The following is a 16379-nucleotide window of genomic DNA, read 5'->3' on the forward strand; positions in this document are numbered from 1 at the left end:
ATATTTAGGAAACTGAAACAAGAGTCAGCAATTTGCACAAGTTACAGACAGCTTTACAATTCACTATAGACAACTTACACTATCCTCCAAAATTACTTAATTAGAAATAAATAAGAGAAAAGGCCATTATTTAGAATTCAAGGAACTGAAGCTCACATGTACAAAAGAATAATTTGGCTGCTCTTATCGATTCATTTAAAAGACACAGAAAAACTGTCATTAGCATTAACAGAATAATTCTTATTTTATTTGAAAGAGGCATATATGCAAAATAAAACGTGTCATTACTTCATCTCAAAAGAGCTGCTGTAAGAGTACAAATACCACTACTTCCACATTACGGTTGCCATCTCTTCATCTTCTATCCCCATTTAAATTTTAATATCATACACTGGTCAGTTACTGCAGGTTACAGGTGTGTTCAAGTTATTTCAGACTAAATTTATGCATTATTATTGTTGACACCTAAAACAGATGATCGATATATGATGTAATATGAGCTAAAGATTAAAAAGTTGTTTTAGAAAAAAATTTAAAACCACCTGCCCAATGTAAAGTGCCCCTGTCACATTCTTCAAATACTTCTCAGTTTATTTGTAATGACATTCTCTAATACTACTGCTTATAAATGGACCCATGTACTGAAAGTTAGTAGGGCCTAACTATTTACTTTGAAGTCCTATGTTCTAAAGTTAATCCAAATGGCATCTGACATAAAAAAAATTGCCTCATACACCATGAATATTTCACAGTGTATGTTACTATATCTGCTTTAGCAAAAAAAAAAATAAGTTTACCCAAACCTCTAAATTTTAACTCTAGTTTTTCATGTGGGCAGTAACCATAGACAAGTTAAAGCACATGTTCACTTAAAGCTCTGGTATACATTGTCAGATATAATAACATTTGATTAATAGAATATTAACATAATAAAATGTTTGACTGAATTGCCTGTCACATAATATGTCATTCCCTATCCTCTTTTTCAGTTATCATATATATTTATTTGAAAAAGTTATACAAGTTAATGAATTCTTTAAAAAATCCTCAAGCAACACACATAAAATGTTGCCCTGGGATGTTTCATTCTAGTAATATGAATATTGCTTTTCATAGATGAAGTACAGTTGTACAATAAGAACTTCAGTTCATTAAATATTGTAAAACGCATTTCAGCGAATCTACTGAGTAAACATTTTATAGGATATGCTCAAGAAATTTACAGAAACAATGGGAAGACTTTTACTATGACATGTGAGTATGTGGATAATGGAATATGCAAACTTTTAATAATCTCAATGACTTCAGAGACAACATTATCAAAGGTACAGCTGCATTTAGCAGTGACTGGATAATATTTTGTTTGCTACATAGTAATGGGCACTGTAATGCTGAACTGGCATCTAAATAGTGTACATTCCTTCCATATTTCACACGGTGATTATGTTAAAGTACCTCATACTTTTATCCATATTAGATTGAGAGAATAATTAATAATTTGGTTTGGGTACTGATTAAGTCAATACTGTAAATAGTAATACCTTCTGTGCACATGTAATGACAGGGGGAGGGGAAAGTAGGGGTTGATCTCTGGTATTCTATACATATTAAGTAGGTAAATTTATCAGATAGTATTATTAGTATCTAAATACAAGTCATTTTCTTAATATTATATCTACATATTTTGCCAAAAAATTTTAATTACTACTTCAGATGCAAATGAAACTTAAATAATATGAAAATCGTGGAACATAATTTACAACAAAAAGGATAGAAGGTACGAAACTTCCTGGCAGATAGACAGAAAGACCAACATATTTATGCAGTTTAACTGTTGAAATTATTTGCTCTTCTGAAGACTTTTTTAAAATGTTGTCTTAGTCTAGATATTCATTATTTCACTTGCTTACACAAGTGTAACTGACTGACAACACTGCTTTTTTGTAACAGACCATGTCTTCATTTTATTTTAACCGTAGAGTCAAACAAAATATTCATTCAGTGAAACTCTTCAGAACCAATGCATACAATTACACACAGATTCTTACTGAGTAAGCTGTTATCCATGTAAGTCTTCAAGTATGAGATGACAGTAGCTACAGAAACAACAGATCAATAATTTGTGTCACAGTCCACTTTCTGACACTGAAAAACAAAAATAATGAAACCACAGTAACTTTCTTTGGGATCTAATATGATAGAAATTAAAATGAATGTATACATTTGGGCCAATATCTATTATTTCAGCTTTAAGAGGAATTCAACATTTTTACAACTTTCTTTCTTATACTTTGTATCAATTTGCCAACAAGCGTTCTGCTCCCAACAGTTAACAATTGCAACAATGTTTATATACTGCAGTCAGCTTTATTAAACCCAATTCTGCACCTGAGGAGAAATTAAAACTAGAAAAAATCAACATAATTGTATGACAAGCACAGCTCATATCCACTACATGGATATGGTAACAATGTATACACGTGAAGAACCTAACAATGGTATATTTATACACTTGAGAGTGTTTAGATGGTTTTCCAAATATCATGGCCTGGAAAAAATTAAACTGACAAAGTAAATATATTTTTTCATACATTCTGCAGTTGTGTATAAATGGATACAAATTAACAAAAAGAAAGAGTGTCTTGTTTTCTCTACTGCCTGTCATAGTAATGGCTCAAAGAATGCCATCCATTAGACTGCCTAGTTCTCAAGTTCAGGAAGAGTTTGCAGTAAAGAAACAAACAAGAAATTCAGTATCAGAAAAGCTGGATATCTGGAATTATGTCTTCACAAAATTTAACTTACAATCTGTAGAAACAAAATGATGGATAGGTTCATCACCAAAGATAAGAGTTTCCAATTATTTCTGGAAATGTTCTATCATCTGTTCAATGTAAAATATGATGATATTATATGTTAAAAAGAAGAAGAAAAGGCAATAAATTTCTTCATTCCAGTGGAAAAAATACCAATCTTCAGCAGAACTGCATAATATTAGAAAAGTGAAAATTAACTGCTCTGACCACACACCTTATGACCACGTTTACTCACACCTTATAATGGCTTGCTTACTTTCAGATATAAAGAGTAACCCAAAGGAGAACATGTGAAGTTCATCAGAGAGCAGAAAGAATGAAATTAAGAATGAGAATGACAGAATGAAATAATGAGCACAAGAGTCTTCAATTCAATCCGTCTATATATCTGCCAAGTAAATTTGACAACTAGGGATATTTCATGTCTTATTGATTTGATTAAGACAAGAACTGCACCACGTAAAATAATAATTGTTAATGACTTATTGGAAGAACTGGTATTCGTTCATCTTTCTTTCTGATATTTTTTCCCCTTCCTTTCACTCTGTTATCTCATTTCCAGTGTCAACGTTTCTTGGCATTTACTATATTCAATTTTTCTTGAAACCTGCACAAGTGTCCTTGCAAAGTTAATATGTAATGTGAAGCTTTCTGGTTCTGGTATTATCTGCATTTTTAGTCAGTTCCTTTCATTTGAATTACTTATTGGAGGTATTTAAAATTCCGAAATGGGTATCTTTTTTCAAAATTTTTTGTGACTGGAACACACAGGAGATGCTGATAGAATTGTATGCTTTTTGAAACTCACTGAAAATAATTCCATGTGCATAGTCTTGTTCTGGCATCATTTTATGTGATTTATTAGTTGTGGTAGAAAATTTGCTTGAAAAAATAGCTTCCTTTGTGGAAACCTGCCTGATATTCGCCTATTTTATCATCAACTTCGTTTTATAATCTGCCTAAGTACATTTATGTAGAGCATCTAATATATCATTAAACTTTTTTAATATAGTGAGTTTAAAATTTTAACCAAGGAACACTACAGTTGTTATGAAATATATCTCAATGTGCTCATTCTTGTCTACATTTTTTTAATATTTCCACAGGTGAATTCCACGAGAGTTTCTTTGGTACATCCATAGCTATTGTCTTGCTTGCTTGGGCTGAAACTCAGTGTCTAAACATGTTTCCAACAATATTACATTAAATATTATAAAATGACAACGATACTATTTATAGCACACAAATATTACAGAGTTATCAGTGAACACTACATTTACGAAATCACAATGTTTTTACAACAAAATTATTTTGTGTTGATTTATTCATTCCCTCTGCCCCTTCTTTCCACCAATGGTGACTGCGCTTCACAAATTTAACTACTTATTTTCTCTGCATGGTAAGACACTGGGAATATCAATGTATGCAAAGTATTAAAGCCAACTCTAAAGTTACATACCATAGTTAACTTTAAACATAGTACACAAGCAAGTAAAAAAAATAATTGTGAGTTACATAGTACAGATTATATGTATATGGCTACTATTTCATTTCTGCATGTGATGATTGCACACGGGCATTTAAAAATTTGTTACATAGTACTCAGATGAATAAAATATCAAAATTCTAATTTTACACAGTCTAATATTGTATCACATACATTTGATATGCTTTTTATTTCATGTAAATGAGACTTTTTTTTTGAATTGTACAGTCTAGGTGGGTTCAAGCACTTCAAGAAGCTCTGTAATATGTTTGATACTGAGTTGTTCAGTTCTTATCAAAAGTAAATAATGTAAAAGTCTGAAGTAACTGTGCTGTATAACAACAATTATTGAGTACAGTAGTAACACACACATGAAAATGACTTTACTTGTGTATTTTAGTCTAAAAATTGATTTGTTATTTGTCTCTGCCAGAAGATGTCTTACATATTGACTTAATCTCACCCACATTACATTTTTGCACTTCACCTTATAGAATGCAAAAGTTAACAAATTCACTTCATCATATGGAATGTAGAAATCAACAAACTTGAAAATATTTGGAAGAAAATGAAGTACAAATCATTATGAAACATGTAAAAAAAAAGCAGAACTTTCAATGTAACTGCATTCTTTGGTATATCTGCCAATATAAAACAAAAATTAAAAACACAAAAACTTCATTTTGCTTACAAAAAATGTCTGTCAAGTAATTTAAAGCAGATAATCTCAAAACTGGGATAATAAACTATGCATCTCATTGTCAAATTAGTTTTATGATATTCAAGAAATTGTCACTTCTAACTCTATGATTATTTTCTTCAAATTAAATCGATTATTTTTTAATACAGTGACTTGCACATCTGTTCGCATTCATTAACTTTTCCTACTGCTTGTCATACTACAAGTGTGAGTAACCATTTTTTACTATTTACAATCACACCAATGAGATAAAATAAAAACAGAAAAAATGCACAAAAGATTTTAAAACTGTGTGAATTTTCACTGGAAGGATTCATTACCATACTGGTTATCTTTAGCACAGCCTGATAAAAGAAGACAGTTTTCTAATAAACCTGTATTGAGACACAAAAGAATTAAAGACATTAGCTCCCAGTGGCATGAAATTACATCAGTGGGGCAAGTTGAACATTTGTGCCACACGGAGATTCAAATTCGGGTCTCCTGCTTACTAAGCAGATGTGATGACCACTATGTCATCCGGACACAGTGGCTACTGTAACTGCATGGAATATCCTATCATGCCTCCCATCACACCCGAATTCTCAACTTATACCACACACTATTGATCCTTGAGAATTTGGGTCTCACAGAATGCATGCTACAGTAGTACATGCAGCTGTGATAACCACTGTGTCTAGATGGCATAGTGGTCAGCGCATCTTCTTAGAAATCAGAAGAAATAGGTTTGAATCCCAGTGTGGCACAAATTTACAGTTTGCCTCATTGATATAAATCATATCTAATTTCTTTGTCTCTTGATTCATAGTGGCAGCAGGATCAAACTGGTGCCTCCTCTTTTGGACATGACAGAGAGGACAGACACCACATATATAAACCTGTATTGCATTATGGAGTACAAAACCAATTTAGAAATTAGTTCATACTCTTTGATCTGTTGGATTGTGCCAGTTTTCCACGAGAGCATGATACAATGCACAAAAATGTGCTTCCAAATTCAAAAAACTTAAGTACAATTGTGGACGCAGTATGAAAAACAAAGAGAAAGTGCAGTAACAAAGCTAGTTTGGGTATTATTACTTGCGGGCACAGTACTTCATAATAAAATATCATGTTCTAAAGATATGGACACCTGAACATGACTTATTTGTAATTTCCACATTTTTTTTCAGTTCAGTTCCATTAATTATCTAGTACCTCTCATTTTTTAAATAAGACAAATTTAAATTGTACCACAGTCTTCATTTTTTACTTTTTGCACAACAATTATTCATTGTGCAATATGTTGTTTATTTAAGGCAACTGCACCTTTGATGCCACTTTTTATGAATTTTCTCATGAATTTTCCTAATACTACTCTACCATACCGTAAAAACATGAATTACATTTTACAGGATTCAAATGCCTTATACAATTATAAAATTACTTAAAAAGTGTGTATAATGAACAACACCATTTACTAAAGAAAGACATTAAACACTCTCTAAGAGTAAATAAATAAACTGGTTACAATGAAATTTCTTCAGTTTTTCCTTTCAAAATGTGTAAACACCACATTTAAAAAGGAATCTTCTGACAGATCTCTTCAAGTAATTAACCATGGATATTGTAATCTGCTGTTGAAGCTCAGCATCTGCAGAGTTTCACATTGCTCCACCAGTTAGTCCACTACCTGCACAGTAAAGAAGATGGTATATTCCATTTAAAATATCATTAGATTAATCGCAATACAGCTACGCAAAATATTTAAGACCCAACGTGAAACATAACTCCATAAAAAGACTTTTCTATTTACAACAAGTTTGGAAGATATTCATGATTTAAATACTCAAATGTTACAAAACATGTACACAAAGTAATAAACAAGGTCTGCTCTGTCCAAGATTTTATGATTTTTTTCATTATAAATGCTGACTAATGTAGAGAAACCATCATATAGCTGCATGCATGAAAATTTATATGCATATAGAGCATTTGCAAATGTATTATATTCTGAAGTTTATGTCACTGTCTGGCATTTGCGGTACAGCTGCTGTTTTGTTAGTACGTCATTTTCTGTTAAGTCTGCTCGAGAGAGACTAGTGTTGGAACCTTCCAAAACATTAATCAGGTCGTGCTTCATGTATATTTATTTTTCAGACTACACTTTTCAATATGCAGATTCTGAAAATGCATTTATTTTTGCTGGAAACATTGTTAATTAAAAGTAATCGAGAATAGAAATTATTACTACGACAGGTAATGCTAATTTGGACTGAGCTAAGAGCAGTTTTAGAAATACTGAAACTATTCATTATAAATACCATCACGCTGACCTTTGAGTAACATGTTTAAATTCAGCTGAAACTCATTAACTTAATAGATAAACAATATTGAAGTCTGCACAACCTTAAAATTTCTACTGCTGATTTAGCCACTGTACTTATTAAATTCCAGTTTTTTGCATTGTACTTTTGTTGCTCTAATTTTTTTGGAATGGATGAAATCTTTCACTAATTAAGCCATTTATTAAGTATTTGGACAATTTTTCAGAATTTCCAATATGACGACTGCACTTATAAATGACTTAATACGCCATGGGTATATGAAATGCTCCTGTAATTCAATGATTTTTTCCTAACCCACCAAATATTTTGTAAACCATTATTCCCCCCATGGGTGTATGAAATGCTCCCATAATTCAATAATTTTTTTTCCTAACCCACCACATATTTTGTAAACCAAGTTACTGTAGTAATGCACAGCTTTATCTAAATTACAAAAATCTTACCTAACAGATTTTCAAACCATTATGTGATTTCCAAAATACTAAAATTATCATACATAAGTCTTTATAAGGACAACCTCATGTCACAGTCTTTTGTTTGAGCTCAGAAAACCTCAGTGGCAACACGAAATAACAAGTTTTTAGTGATGTCTGCACCTAGGCAACACTATAATAAAAGCCGTGCAGCAAGTCCACCTAAGACCCCAGTAGCAAGTTCAAATCTGTCACCAGTATTCTTATGTGTGTTGTAAGTGTGAGACTTCCTTAAGATACTGAACTGTATTGATGACTGCTATTAACTTTTGTGAAATTTTCCTTCGAGCAAACGTGTGAGCAATTTAGACTCCAGTTATGTTCTTTGTCGACATGAACACTTATTTAATTGTGTCACTAATTAAAAGACATAGTATATGCACTGTCTACATAAACTGGAGCCACCTTTGTGGAAGTGTATGTTGTGCCAGAATTCAACTGCAGCTGTGTACTCTGAATATTCTGTCACCACACAGTGACAAGTACTAAGGTGAAGATGGTTGCCGATGTAAATAAATTTTATGTGAGAGCTGTAACTGGTCATCATAATGGCTTTAGTGACAACAAATGTGGGAAAAGTTACAATAATTAAAAGTTGTGTAGTGTGCATTGTTGCTATATTTTCCTTAACACCAGTTTTACAGAAATTCAGCAAACTTTCTTCAATGAGACACCAAGTAATGAAGAAAGGTTTACATGTGGGTAACCTGGGCACAAAGCCAACATTCGCCACAGTAGTACAAGTTTATATGACAACTAGCTCTGCAAATGATGAAGAGATTGACACAATATATGATATATAAAAGATTAATTCAGATAGTTACGGGAGAGGGAAATTAACTGGGATAGGTGACTGGAATTCAGTAATAGAAAGATGAAGAGAAGGAAAAGTAGTACGAGAATATGGACTGTGGGAAAGGAATAAAATGGAAGCAACCTGTAGAATTTTGTACAGGGCTAATTTAACCATTGCCAACACTTGTTTAAAATAATGAAATAGGATGTATACATGGAAGATGTGCAGATACTGGAAGGTTTCATATTGATTATATAATGGTGGGACACAAATTTCAGACTCATATTTTAAACTGTATAACATTTCCAGGAAAAGATGTGGACTTTGACCATTGATTGTGAACTGAAGATTAAAACTAAAAAATCTAGGAAAAGGTAGGAATTTAGGAGATGGGACCTGTGTTGAGAGTTTCAGAGGGAGCATTAGGCAACACTTGACTAGAACAGGGGAAATAAACACAGTACAAGGCAAATGGGTAGCTTTGGGAGATGAAACAGTGAAAGCAGCAGAAATCAAACAGGTAAGAAGAGAAGACCTGATAGAAATCCTTGGATAACACAGAGGATATTGTATTTAACTGATGAAAGGAGAAAATATAAAAATGCAACAAATGAGGAAGGCAAAAGGGAATACAAATGTCTAAAAAATGAGAGTGATAGGAAGTGCAAAATGGCTAAGCATCAATGGCTAGAGGACAAATGTAACAAAATACAAGCATATACAGGATGAGTCCCTAACTATCGCCACCTAGAATAAGTCCTAAAGTATGGTGGCAGCTGAAAAGTTTGTGGGACAAATATTGCATGGGACAATGGGGACCATAATATGATGCCTTTTGTTGCTAGGTGGGGTCATGCCAGAGATATGAAGGTCAACTTGGGATGCTGTAGTTTGGTACTTATTTTCTGATAGCAGCTATCGAGACGAATCCAATGATGTGTAACAGTAAGGTCTTTGAAAGTCAACGAAGGTCAAAAAGGTGGCATGAACATCCATTTACAGAAGGAGATCGAAGTGATGAGCATTGGTATCAATGTGCTGTTGCAATCTTCTTATTATGGATTGAGTGGTATTACTTATCACTTTGGCACTTATCGAAGCACATGCTCTGACAATTCTTTCTCGTATATTGTGCAAATAGTAAATAATCACCGAATACGGCATACCCAGCTAGCATGCCATTGACATGTAAACACCATTCGATGATTTCACAATACAACACTAATAGGAATGGTAAGACTAATATCATCAAATCTTGCAAATGTTAATGATGATTTCCCTCTAAGAACAAGTCGATATGCTTCACATTTAGAGAGAATTCCAATGAAATTCAGTGAGAGCTAGAGACTTATACACTGAAAGATGTCTTCAATGTGCTCACCCTACACATCATACATTTAAATGTGTGTATGATAAATTGAGAACAACTGGATCTTTAATGCATCAGAAACATATCCGGCATAGGAAAGTTACTAATGAAGAAACAGAAACTTGTATTCTTGCCACTGTTGTTTGAGATCCTTGTGTTAGTTCGTGTCAGTTAGCAAGGGAATCTGGCATGAGCCAGAGTAGTGATGTTCAAGTTCTGCATCACCATAAACATCATTCTTACCATATCAGTCTCCACCAAGAATTAACTGGTACAAATTGTATGCATCACATTGAATTCTGCCGATGGGCTGAACTTCAGATTCACAGGGATGACACATTTATTAATTTGATTTTATTCACTGATGAGGCTACATTCACGAACCATGGAAATGTTCATTTGCATAACATGCATTATTGGGCAACTGAAAATCCATGTTGGCTATGGCAAGTTGCACACCAAAACCCATTGTTGGTGAACGTATGGTGTGGGGTTCTGGAGGACAGAATTGTAGGCCCCTATTTCATCACAGGAAATCTCAATGGTAGGAAGTACACCACATTCCTGCAAGAAACATTAGGTCTGTTATTGGAAGAAACCTTTAGGAACAAGGAACAGAATGGGTGTCCGGCACAATTTTCACTGATGGGTAGAAATCAGTTGCAGAGACAATTACCAAATCGTTGGACTGGATGCAGAGGAGGTGTGTCGTGGCCGGCTTGTTCACCAGACTTGATGCCTCTGGATTTTTTCTTGTGGGGATCCATAAAAGACAGTGTTCATAAAGACGTTCCAACTACAACTGAAGATATGTGAGAGAGAATTGTCAGAGCATGTGCTTCGATAAGTGCCGATGTGATAAGGAATACCACTCAATTCAAGATAAGAAGACTGCAACACTGCACTGATACCAATGGTCATCACTTTGATCACCTTCTGTAAATGGACATTCATGCCACCTTTGTGACCTTCATTGGCCTTCAAAGAGCTTACTGTTACATGTCACTGGATTCGTCTCGATAGCCGCTATCAGAAAATGAGTACCAGACTATAACAACCCATTTAAAGGACAAAACAAAGTTGACCTTCATATCTCTGAAGCGACCCCACCTAGCAACAGAAAACCAATGTCATATTATGGCCCCCGATGTCCCATGCAACTTTTGTCCCACAAACTTTTCAGCTCCTATCATACTTTCAGAGCTATTCTTGGTGGGAATAATTAGTGCTTCATCCTGTATAACTAGAGGAAAGATGGATGACACCTACAGGAAAATCAAAGAAGCTTTTGGAGAAGAGGCAATATTGACTGGAATATGCTCTTTGTAAAAAACACAGAGCGTACGGCTATTTACAACTTGTACACACAAGACAGCATTTAGGAGTTGACAGGCTTGAAACAAAAGCAGTGGTTGGGAAGTGATTGAGACAGGGTTGTAGTCAGTTGCTGAGGTTATTCAATCTGTGCACTGAGTAAGCAGAAAAGGAAACCAAACAAAAATGTGGACAAGGAATTAATATTCAGAGAGAAGAATTAACAACTTTACGGTTTGCTAGACACTGCAATTCCATCAGAGATAGCAAAGGACTTGGAAGAACAGTCGAATGGAGTGGCTAATGCCTTGAAAGGAGGATATAAGATGAGCATTGACAAAAGCAAAACAAGGATAATGGAATTTAGGCTAATTAAATCAGGCAATGCTGAGGGAACCGGATTAGAAAATGAGACACTGAAAGTAATAGATAACTTTAGCTATTTTAGCAGTAAAGTAACTGATGGTGGCCAAAGTACACAGGATACAAAACGTAGACTGGCAGTGACAAGAAAACAACAGAAATTAGTAACCATCAAATATAGATTTAAGTGTTAGGAAGTATTTTCTGAGGCTACCTGTCTGGAGTGTGCACAGTATGGAAGTGAAATATAGACAATATACAGTTTAGACAGGGAGAGAATAGAAAGCTTTAAAATGTGGTGCTGCAGAAGAAAGCTTTAAGATGAGACGGGTAGATCACGCAACTAAAGAGGAGGTATCGAACAGAATTCGGGAGAAAAGAAATTTGTGGCATGTCCAACCTAAAAAAAGGTACATCAAGGGATACTAATTTAGCAATTTAGTATTGGAGGGAGGCATGAGGAGGGGGAGGGGGGGCGGCTTAAAACTGGAGACCATGAGATGAACACAGTAAGCAGGTTCAAAAGGACTAGGTTGTAACAGTTATTCAGAAATAATGAGAACTGCGCAGGATAGAGTGGCATGAAGGGCTGCCAGTATGTATTCACACTGAAGATCACAAAACAAACAACATTTTGGCACCTAAATTGTAAGTATATTTTTTAATAACTATGAAGTATATAATTTATATGACTATTAATGATGTGTTTTTAACCTCTTTATGATAAAATCCATAGTCTCCTGAGAGTTATTCATAATAAGTATTATTATGCATATAACAATAATGTTCTGAATATAACAGAGGGAAACATTCAACATGGGAAAAATATATCTAAAAGCAAAGATGATGTGACTTACCAAACGAAAGCGCTGGCATGTCGATAGACACACAAACAAACACAAACATACACACAAAATTCAAGCTTTCGCAACCAACGGTTGCTTCGTCAGGAAAGAGGGAAGGAGAGGGAAAGACGAAAGGATGTGGGTTTTAAGGGAGAGGGTAAGGAGTCATTCCAATCCCAGGAGCGGAAAGACTTACCTTAGGGGGAAAAAAGGACAGGTATACACTCGCATGCGCGCGCACACGCACACACACGCACACACACACACACACACACACACACACACACACACACACACACACACACACACACACACACATATACATCCATCTGCACATACACAGACGTGTGACAAATGTCTGCTTGTGTCTGTCTATGTGCGGATGGATATGTGTGTGTGTGTGTGTGTGTGTGTGTGTGTGTGTGTGTGTGTGTACGCGCGCGCGAGTGTATACCTGTACTTTTTTCCCCCTATGGTAAGTCTTTCCGCTCCCATGATTGGAATGACTCCTTACCCTCTCCCTTAAAACCCACATCCTTTCGTCTTTCCCTCTCCTTCCCTCTTTCCTGACGAAGCAACCGTTGGTTGCGAAAGCTTGAATTTTGTGTGTATGTTTGTGTTTGTTTGTGTGTCTATCGACATGCCAGCGCTTTCGTTTGGTAAGTCACATCATCTTTGTTTTTAGATATAACAATAATGTTCAGCTGAAAGTGAAAATTAAAAAATTTATGTAGACAAAATACTCTACATAACTTTGAAAACCATGTTGCTTAGGAATAAAAATAACCACCATTAACCTTACCCAAATTGGGAAAAAAGAAACACATTTAAAAAACACTTCCTTAATGTTGACTCCATCTACACCGCTTTATTTTTTTACAAAACTTTATATTTGACTATTTTCATGGATCTATTGCATTATTTTCATGCCTTCTATTATTTGATGTAGACTGGCAAATTAAAATTGAACAAAATGTGGTTTGAGAGCTAGAATTTTTAGGTTGTCTTAGCAAAGTGTTGCCAAGGGTTAGCTTTGAATTAGATGAATGTGGAAAACCTTGAAACACCAACCTCAAATTAACCTGTAGAATTAACTTTTAACAGCCTATGAACGAACCAAGAAAGTCCTTGTCTACCTTGTTTGGTGCTTTACTGTGCAGCCATACCATGTGTGTTGTAACCAACATAATAAACAGAATATGAGAAGGCTCTAATTCCTGAAGATGTCTTTTTTTACCTTATAATTTCACATTTTCTCTTCTCGTCACAATTAATGTTGTTTGGTCCACAGATGTACGTACCAGCAGTATAGCAAACCTTGTTCTTCAGTATACTAAACTAGCTCTGCTAAAACAGGAAGCCATCACAGATCATCTTTTGTCCATATACAAATGGTAAACAAATGTTGTATTTAAGGCTTCTGGTTGGGGGAGAGGATGTCCTTGTATAAGTTAGGGGTGAATGTTAGGTGAGAATACTTCCATCAGATTTATGTTGTGCTGCAAATTGTTGCCAGAAAACATCCACCACTGTGTTGGACTGCCTGTTTTCTGTAACTCGGTAAGTGCTGTATAAGGAGGCAACAGTGAAAAAAATGGAGACACTGTTTTGGCTCTGTCTTGTACAGGTTTGCATCCACAGTAACTCCAGGACAGCTCCGAATCCACCACTACACCAAGAAAATGGTGTAATTTCTCATGAGCAAAATGATAACTATCAAAACCTTTGTTTAAATCAGAAATGCTAAATATATGCCTTAATAGAATTGCAGATTATTTGAACTCACAACCATACTTCATTGATCGTCAGAAAATACTTATCACTACACTGAACAACAATTGAAAAGGGTTACAATTAATGTTTGACAGGTTTATTTTTGCCACTGTGTAGTATTTATTTGCCTACAAACTTCATGACATAGCTCATTTGACAGTTTGTAACTGCAATCTTCAACTGATTATCTTCCATCAGTACATATGATTTCTGTGAACGGTGTCCTATTTTCCATGTAAGATTTTATATCATCATCATATTATCCTCAGTTCATATCAACATATATTATTCATTAGCTTGCAATTATTTTCACAAGCAAATGCCCCAGACATGTCAATGAGAATCTCATACGTCTTCTGTTGCCTGTCAAAGCAGCTCAGATCATCATCAACAAAATCTGTTATCCTGTCATGGCGAATACACGGGCAAAGGAAATATACATTTCTGTCTATTAAAATTGCCAACACCATGACAACTATCAGGTTCGATATGGAAGCAGATGTTCCCAGTGACTGTATTTATTTCATGTAGTAAAGGTTACAGCAGTCAGTTGTTAATAACGTTTATTGCAAATCCAAATTTCAATCACTGTGTGGCTGTCTTCAGTGCAGTAAATGTAATTTTAAACATTAAAACCACTTACATACACCCACAGTCCCAGATGGACTATTCATACAAAGGTTGAGTTCACACTCAGTTCAACTACTGACATGAATAGTCCATTTGGGACTATGTGTATATAGAAGTAGTATTAATGTTTAAACTTGCATTTACTGCACTGAAGACTGCCACACAGTGATCGAAATCTGGATGTGCAATAAACATTATTTGTGGCTGCTGTATTCTTCGCTATTTGTATGAGGAAACCAGGAAAAAATGAAATATTACTTACAACGTATATACAGTATAATACTGGATGACACAGAAATGGGGATTTTTGAAACACCCACTAAAAATAGAAAACATACAAGGAAAAAAAATTATTGACAGGAAATAAACCATTACAGCTTACCTTTTAAGAGACAGTAATCTGTGTTATCAATGTTTGAAAATTACATCCTTAGATGGCGTCATCCTGTACATATGCATTCTTCCAATCTGCTCTCGAAATTCTTCACTGAGTGCTGCAACATCTCAGCTGGGATACCATGAATTTTGTCTTGAATTCTTTGTTTCAATTCAACCAGCGTTCTTGACCAAATCATGTAGACCAGACTCTTAAGGTAGCCCCACATGAAAAAACACCTAATGGACAAATCCAGTGATCTTAGAGGCCAGGGAATATCACTGAATCCTGAGATGACACGGTAACCAAACAATTCTCAAACAGTTGCCACTGATTGCCATACAGTGTGTAATGTCACACCATCCTGTTGGAATCAAGTTTTGTGAAGCTGTGAAGTACTGTTCAATGCAGGTGCAACGAAAGATTGTAACATCTCAATATACTGATCTGAAGTCACAGTCACTATGATCTGCTCTTCATTTTTAACAAAGTAACGTCTGATGACCCCCTGCGATAAAGCTGCACACCTACTTTTACCTTGCTGACATGTAAAGGGTATCCTTGAACTTCCTCAAGATTGCTGTCTGCCAGTATTGGTAGTTCTGCTTATGCATATAACCTGTGAGGTGAAAATGGGCCTCATTTGACACTATAAGTCTGTCCATAAATCCAGTGTCCTCACTTATGTTTGTCTTAGTTTGCTGACAGGATTAAAATCACAATGTGGTAGTTGTTCTCCTTCAGTTGCTGGACAATCAGCAACTTGTGCCAATGAAATTTTAAATCAAAATGGAGAATTTGGTGAACACTCTCTCAGGATACATTGCCTGCAGATGCCTCTTTACGAACTGAAAGCCGTTGGCTCTGTAAGACAATTGTGTACAACTTCGATATTCTGCCTAGTACAAGTTACCCTGTCACTTTCCTTTTTAGAGCAGATCCAGTCTCTTCCAAATTTTAATCAAGTTTTTATTATAAGTTTCAAGAGCACCCAACAATGACACCATAAATTTAAAAAATGTCAGAGCTTCCTCTGCATGCTTTCCAAACTATCACTGTTTCCATAAAATATTTTTATGGCAAAAGCATGCTTTTGATTATTCCATGGGTC

At 35.0% G+C, this 16379-nt stretch overlaps 1 protein-coding gene across 2 annotated transcripts in view; it reads right to left on the reverse strand.

Annotated features, from left to right (window-relative positions):
• Nucleotides 1-4957: 4957 nt before the first annotated feature.
• The window catches only part of LOC124621983 (lysoplasmalogenase-like protein TMEM86A), a 474563-nt gene continuing 463141 nt past the window's right edge, over nt 4958-16379 (reverse strand). For both annotated transcript variants that reach the window (XM_047147522.1, XM_047147521.1), the window contains exon 7: nt 4958-6674. The gene's annotated coding sequence lies outside the window, so the exon portion shown is untranslated. The remainder of the gene's footprint in view (nt 6675-16379) is intronic.

This window comes from Schistocerca americana, chromosome 7, assembly GCF_021461395.2.
Source record: "Schistocerca americana isolate TAMUIC-IGC-003095 chromosome 7, iqSchAmer2.1, whole genome shotgun sequence".
NCBI lineage: Eukaryota > Metazoa > Arthropoda > Insecta > Orthoptera > Acrididae > Schistocerca > Schistocerca americana.